The sequence below is a fragment of the Sinocyclocheilus rhinocerous genome, unplaced genomic scaffold, assembly GCF_001515625.1.
Source record: "Sinocyclocheilus rhinocerous isolate Xijiao unplaced genomic scaffold, SAMN03320098_v1.1 scaffold1677, whole genome shotgun sequence".
NCBI lineage: Eukaryota > Metazoa > Chordata > Actinopteri > Cypriniformes > Cyprinidae > Sinocyclocheilus > Sinocyclocheilus rhinocerous.
Window position 1 is genome coordinate 140,003 of NW_015646345.1, and position 7,945 is coordinate 147,947.

Consider the following 7,945-nt stretch of genomic DNA (forward strand, 5'->3'; position numbering starts at 1 on the left):
TTACAAAAGCTCATTGGTCTGAAAAGCGAGGTGTGCTTATGCAAATCTTCGCACATCGTGACGTAGACATGTGGGGCGTGTTAGAACGAGCCGTTTTAGGTAGGCGTGGCTGACTCTTAACTTTTATAAAGAATATCTCTTTGGATTTTAGACTTTAGTCTTTGCAACTTTACAGATCTTCTTTATGCACCAAGAGCTTGTAACACTCCAAAGAGAAAGGAAAAATTGAAATCGCATCATATGACTCCTTTAATATGTATGGTTATTATTTTAAAAAGTAAAAAAAGAAAAGAAAAGAAAGCGCTTTAATTACAAGATTAGTTTACAGTTCATAAATTGGGACAAATAAGTATGTATGTAATCTTACTTTGTCCATTATACATAAATTGGATACATAATCAAAAACAACAATTAGTTGGGCAAATATTACACTTTAACAAATAAAGGCTTTCCAGACCACAAAAGGTTCTTTATATTGGAAAAAAAGGTTCTTTAGATTATTAAAATGTTGTTCACACTGAGAAATAGTTTGTTTAAGAACTGTTAAAGGGTTTTAACAGTTCATCTTTCATGAAAACTAACAGTACTTAAATGTAATTATTTATTATAATCTGCACTTTTTTCCAGGTCGTGGAGTGGTGAAGCAAGCTGTGATGGTTTAATTCATTACTGAGTCACATGATCCTTCGAAATCATTCTAATATGCTGATTTGCTGCTCAAGAAACATTTCTTGTTATCAATGTTGAAAATGGTTCTGCTGCTTAATGAAACCACAATACAGTGTCTTTTTTTCAGGATCCTAAACAGAAAGTTTGAAGAACGCCATTTATTTGACATTTAGACACATTGACATTGGTGACATTGAGAGACACAATTTGACATTTATTTGCAACATGCGTCATTTTAGATCAATTTAATGTGTCCTAGCTAAAAATATAAATAAAAAAATAATAACTAATATAATTATTGTAATAAATTATATATTTTATTATATTGTTCCAACACCTCTAATAATATGATACAAATCGCAAGGGAGATATGATTGGATATAGTTGGATATAAATGTATTTCTTAAAACAGTTAATGATGAATCTTAAGAATGTCCAGAAATCTTTTTACTTTAGCAGATACATCATAAAATCTGTAAAGTTAAATCAGGTGCAATTGAATCAATGAGCAACATTAACAGTAGGGGGCAGCAGAGAACAATTCAAATCTGCTTCCTGCACTAATGTCATTCATACGACCTGACGATCTTCAAAAGTTAACAGCCCTTATCATCCTAACATTGTCTGTGCTCAATACAAAAATAAAGTGAATAAGAAATATCTCTGGGTCACTAATTAAATTTGTGGCATTAACGGTAACCTCTTTTGAACAACATATCCGATTTCCTTGCATGCTGGATAACATGATCATCAGCTTCAGTTAGCTCAAGAGGGTGCTGTGATAATGAAATGATTTGGCCAAATACTAATTAAATAATAAATAAATAAAATCGGAAATTCTGAAATATTTTCGATTCATTTTTCACTCAGATTGTTAAACTGATATCAGCCTAAATTATGCAAGGAAATCTGACCTTTAGTGCAAAAAAAAGTTAAAGGGGTCATATGATGTTGCTAAAAAGAACATTATGTTGTGTATTTGGTGTAATGAAATGTGTTTATGCGGTTTAAGGTTAAAAAACACATTATTTTCCACATAATGTACATTATTCTTTCTCCTCTATGCCCCGCCTTTCTGAAACGCGTCAAAGAATATCTCTTTGGATTTGAGACTTTAGTCTTTACAATTTTACAGATCTTCTTTATGCACCAAGAGCTTGTAACACTCCAAAGAGAAAGGAAAAATTGAAACCGCATCATATGACCCCTTTAAGACATTTGATGAGTGACTCAGAAATAGTGCAGAATCTTAAATATCTCTTTTCATTTATGTTCGTTTTACCTTTTTCTAAATCCTAAAACTTTCTGTTTATTTAGAAGCTGAAACGGAAATAAAATCAAAGGTACAAAAGCTGTCACTGGGCCGGTATCCTTTATGTATAAAAATGCACTTTTAAAGTACTGATATTTACCTCTAAGTTACTAATATGCACCATTTAGGGGTAAATTAGGTACAAAGATGTACGTTTTGCTTTTGTACCTATGGTACTGCCTTTACAGCTTTGCACCATTTTTTCTGTACAGCATACAAGCTATTGTAAGCTTACTAAAAATAGATCTTGCTATCTATTATTAATGTATATGTATATTGAAAGATTGTGTTTGTGTGTGTTGTGTGTGGTTATTTAGATGTGTGTGTGTGTGTGTTTGTAGCACAGCAGTGGGGTGAGTGTGTGTATGTCCTGTCCACAATAGTGCCCCTCTCATAGACAATGAGGCCCGGCAGAGAGCGGCCTGTGCTCTATTATACCCATAATCCCCGTGGCTTTGTGCTCTGCCGAGAGAGAGAGCGAGAGAGACAGAAAGAGAGAAAGAGGGAGGAGGGACAAACGTGTGCTCATCCTAAACAACTCTCATCCAGGGTCAGATTCACAGAGAGACACAAAGAGAGAACAGTGGAAAAGAAACAATCACAGAGACACATTTCAAACGAAAGAGTTGGACAGGAAATAAAGCTTTCAAAAACTGGGGCTAACTGAAACTAGATTTTTACACACACAAAAATATATGAATGTGCTTGCTACAAAACTTGCCACCATAATGCTAGTGTGTACTTGGTTGGTCTGGGTGGTTTGTTCATGTTGCATTGCTCAAAGAAGAAATAGTTGACAAGTTCCTAATTTATTTATTTATTTAATAAAGTATTTCTGATTTGCTTCAAATATTTTCTTCTTTAGTCATTTTTATGAATTTAGTTCCACTTATATCTCTTAGTGTAAACATGCTATGGCCGCAGTTAATCTGATTAGTGTCTCTTTAAGAAGGTTAAGAGCACCTCTTTAAGAGGTTTTGAACACATGCAGTAATATAACACAGAAGAGATGGTAGTACTGAGCCGAGTTGGTTTCGTGTAGTTTTTCTTTTGAGAGCTGTAAGCTTATCCCTTGTGAAAATGAGATCCACTATATCATACTTTAAAGGGGTCATATGATGCGATTTCATTTGTTCCTTTCTCTTTGGAGTGTTACAAGCTCTTGGTGCATAAAGAAGATCTGTAAAGTTGCAAAGACTAAAGTCTCAAATCCAAAGAGATATTCTTTATAAAAGTTAAGAGTCAGCCACGCCTACCTAAAACGGCTCGTTCTAACATAACTTTAAACCGCATAAACACATTTCATTACACCAAATACACAAAATAATGTTCTTTTTAGCAACATCATATGACCCCTTTAATGTGAGTACTTGTTACGGGAATAATGTACTTTAACCCTCGTGCTGTGCTGAAAATCCTTTACTTAATTTGGTGTTCTTGGTCAAAAATGACTTTCCTTTTAAAATGTGCTTGTGAATCTCTCATTATGCTATATTATCATGAAATATTGGATTCAATCTTTTTATTAACATTTTTTCTTTCATTTAGGACAGGTATAGTATTTCGGAACCTTTTGGAACTTTTTGGCCAACTGTTTGTGGGCCTTTTTGATCTAAGCATTTGAGTAAAAAAATTAAATAAATAAAAATAAATAAATAAATAAATAAACATTGTTTGTGGATGTTCACTTAAAAACCGAGGTGCATAAGCTCAGATCAATGAAGCCTACAATCAGTTCCAAAAAGAAATACAAACCTGTGCTATAGCTGATAGAAAGATTTAATCCAGTATTTAATATATCATCAGTGTTGGGGGTAATATATTACAAGTAATGCGAGTTACGTAATCAGATTACTTTTTTTCAAGTAACTAGTAAAGTAACGCATTACTTTTTAATTTACAAGAGAATATCTGAGTTACTTTCTCAAATAAGTAACACAAGTTACTTTTTTTTCAATTTATTGATTGACAGCTCTCCTGTCCCCATGTTGAGAGAAACATAATAAGATTTACAAACTTACCAGTGTAGGCCAGTCATTTTTTAATTGGAACTCCACAAGTGCAACAAGATGGGGGGGGAAATTCTAAAAAAGTACAAAACTTTTTTATACACTGTTTTTATACACTGTTTTTATACACTGTGTGAGCAACGTCAGTAGCTTTTAGTCCAATACAGTTTGTTTCTTCATCAGATTTGGAGAAATGTAGCATTGTAGATTTTCACTTGCTCAGCAATGGATGCTCTGCAGTGAATGGGTGCCGTCAGAATGAGAGTCCTAACAGCTGATAAAAACATCACAATAATCCACAAGTAATCCACAACACTCCAGTCCATCAATTAAGGTCTTAGTTTAGTTTCGTTTCGTTTAGTTATACTTCATTGATCAGCCTTGGCTGAAAATTTGTCTTTGGCTTTGCTTTACATACAACAATGACAACACAAAATATTCACATAACACAATCAAATAAATAATATATTCACCTCTCCTAAAACACTGCAGTCCTACCCTTTATTCAAAAAACGTATTGCATATGGCACAAAGGTTTGTTTATATATTGCTTTAGTTGCCTTCAGTGTCCTTAATGGCGGCCGGATGGTAACAATTCAAAGGCAGTTCAGAGGGTGCGTTATATCTCCACTTATAGCCAAAGCTTTCCTCCTAACTGCTATAACATAAAGCTGATCAATAGATTTTTGTCTCTATGATTTTGGCTGTCATCCTTATGATCCTGTTTAATTTTACTTTGGTTACACTTTATTTTAAGGTGTCCTTGTTACAGTGTAATTATGCATTTAAGTACTGAGTAATATGAACTAACTACATATACTTACTATATGGTTAGGGTTAGGATTAGGGTTACTTGCATGTAACTATGCATAATTAATAGTTATTATAATAGTAAGTACATGTAACATGTGTAACAAGGACACCTTAAAATAAAGTGTTACCTTTACTTTATTTACACACGTTATTCGCCCAAACCAAACCGTTATATTATACTATTAAACTAATATAATCTCTTTGTAAAACACTTTGGCTAACAGAAAATTCTCTGTTTCCTTAGCAAATATAACCTCTGATTTGCTTTCTTACAGATAAAATCCACATTGCCAGAGAAATTCAGTTTACAATCAATCATAGTTCCCAAATACTTAAAAACCTTCACACATTCTACAGGTTGATCACATCACCATCATTTCTGTTAAGGGTTCTGGGTGATTTCAAATCAATTCTTTTGTTGAGAACTCGCTTTACACCATTTTTCTCATTTAAACGGGAGTGGTGTGGATTATTGTGATGTTTTTATCAGCTGTTTGGACTCTCATTCTGACGGCACCCATTCACTGCAGAGGATCCACTGGTGAGACAGTGATTTAATGCTACATTTCTCTAAATATGTTCCCATGAAGAAACAAACTCCTGTACATCTCGGGTGGCCTGAGGGTGACTACATTTTTATTTTTGGGTGAACTATTCCTTTAAATGAGAAGCATCCTCTACAGGGTTGAAAATGGTATTGTCTTACTAATTTATGTTTTACTGTGCAAACAACTTTATGAACATTATAAGTGGACCTCAGGGGAAACAGATACATAGATAGATAAATAAATAAAAAAGTATGACACATCAGATGAATGAGTTAGTTGTACAATCAACAAATAGTGCAATCATTAATGGTAAAAGTATGTTTATTTCATAAGAAATCACTACAAACAGAGCATAAGGAATATAATCTTTCTTATAATATTTTTTACCCTGCTAGAAAGTATAAATGATATTAATACACACTATCAAACACAATTATCACATTACAAACAATGAATAAATACTGTGAATAAATAAGGAAAATAGCCAGATAAATTCAATTTATAGACCTACTGTATGGCGAGCCAAGTAAACCTCCTAGAAAAGTCTACATCTAAATAGGCGTCTACAGTGACCAGCTCTGTGAATTGCTAAATGAATTGGATGTCACAGTTAAATTACACCCTTAACTTTACCTTGATCAGAAAATGTAACTTCCAAAGACACAGTCACTCAAAGTTATGTAATGATTTTCACTTGGTTTGTGTTTGGTTGTTGATTGCATTGTTTTCCAGTGAGTTGCAGTAGCTACTATGAACCCCTCAGTGCAAACATCACACAGATGGCTTATACACATAATCAGAGATTCTATATGCGTTATACGCTCTTGCTCAAAAAGTCAGCAGTTTTAGATTTATATCTCCAAAACAGTCATTTTGGTGAATGCCAAATAAATGTGCTAATGAAACTCTTGTAAGAACTAAAATCATCATGACAAATAGTTCAACACAATGAGAAAGCAAGCCTTTTGTGTTTCCGTGGGTGATCTCATTAGTATTCATAGGTATTAGCAAAAAATGCGCACACATACTTTTTTGTACGTTTAAACACCAAAACTGTACAATATCAATATTAACAGGATCTAGAATGTAAATGTTTTTTTTTTTTTTTCAAACTTTAAAGTTTTATACTTAGATGCATTCTCTAGCAACTGAGTGTGACTTTTACATACCGGTAAATGATGGAAAATCCCTTTTTCATGTCAAATGCATTCATGAACGAAATCTGTATGGGCCTAATAAAAGTAATCCTAACTCTTAAAGGGATAGTTCACCCAAAAATGGAAATTCTGTCATCATTTACTCGCCATGAAGTTGTTTTAAACCTGTATGAATTTCTCTCTTCTTCTGAACACAAAAGAAGATATTTTTAAGAATGTGGGTAACCAAACAGTTGACGGTACCCATTGACTTCCATAAACTTTCATTGACTTCAGTGTCATATTAAGTAATATGCGGGCTTTCCATGGCTGAATCATCAAAGATAAACAAGTATAAAATGCTACTTATTTATTGATTCATACAGAACAGAATGAAACCATTATAATTTCAAAAACTGTAAACATGTTAAATAAATAAATAGTCAACATATTTAATAAATCTTATTTATTATAAAAACAATCAAATTCACCTACTCATTCCTTTAATTCAATATTCTATGGTCCTCAAATAATTCATTATACATATGTAAAATGCTTTATGTTTCATTAATTTGATTCTGTACATTTCAGTGTCTATCTAAATGTACATAAATGTGTTAAAAGAACCCCTTTAGGTATGAATACCTATGAATGCTAATGAAATCATGTTGGTGCTATACAAGCTCACAATGGGCAAAAACATAATCCCATCAGCAGTAGCACGACATTATGTCACAATCCAGGTCCACCTCACAATCAACCCGCTTTGGTAAATAACTTATTTTAAGTTGAGTTGTAGCCACAGCTCTTTTGAATTACGTTCACCCATCACAAAAATCAGCTCTCCTTCAGTTCTCTTCTGTACAATGTTCATTTTGTCACAGAAAGTAATCCGGAGGAGTAGGAGAAGGCGAGGTGTTGGGATGGGAAGGCTGAGTCTCGTTTGAACTGATGAGCTTCTCGTAACGAGCTTTGTATGTGTCTCGCTCTCTCATCACGCGAGACAGCTCACACTGCAGCTGCTCCAGCTAGAGGAACCAAAACAGAGAGATATCACAGATTTTAAATACTAAAAACAATTTGATTACTACAAATGAGGTCTAGAAATGCTGTCCAGGTAGGCAGATTACTAGGTTTTGGAAGACAGTTCCAAATATCTGAGTTACTTTTTCAAATAAGTAACACCAGTTACTATAGTATTCCCATTTTCTGACAGACAACTTTCCTGTTCCCATGTTGAGAGAAATCAGTTACTGTAGTTACAGACTAATGGCGCTTTTCCACTGCATGGTACGGCACAGCTCGGTACGGTTAACTTTTGGGGGTTTTTCCACTGGGTACAGTACCTGGTACCTGGTACTTTTTTTAGAACCACCTCGGTTGAGGTTCCAAGTGAACCGTACCGTTACCAAAACGTGACGTGTACACTCTGCTGATCACTGATTGGCCGGAGAGAAT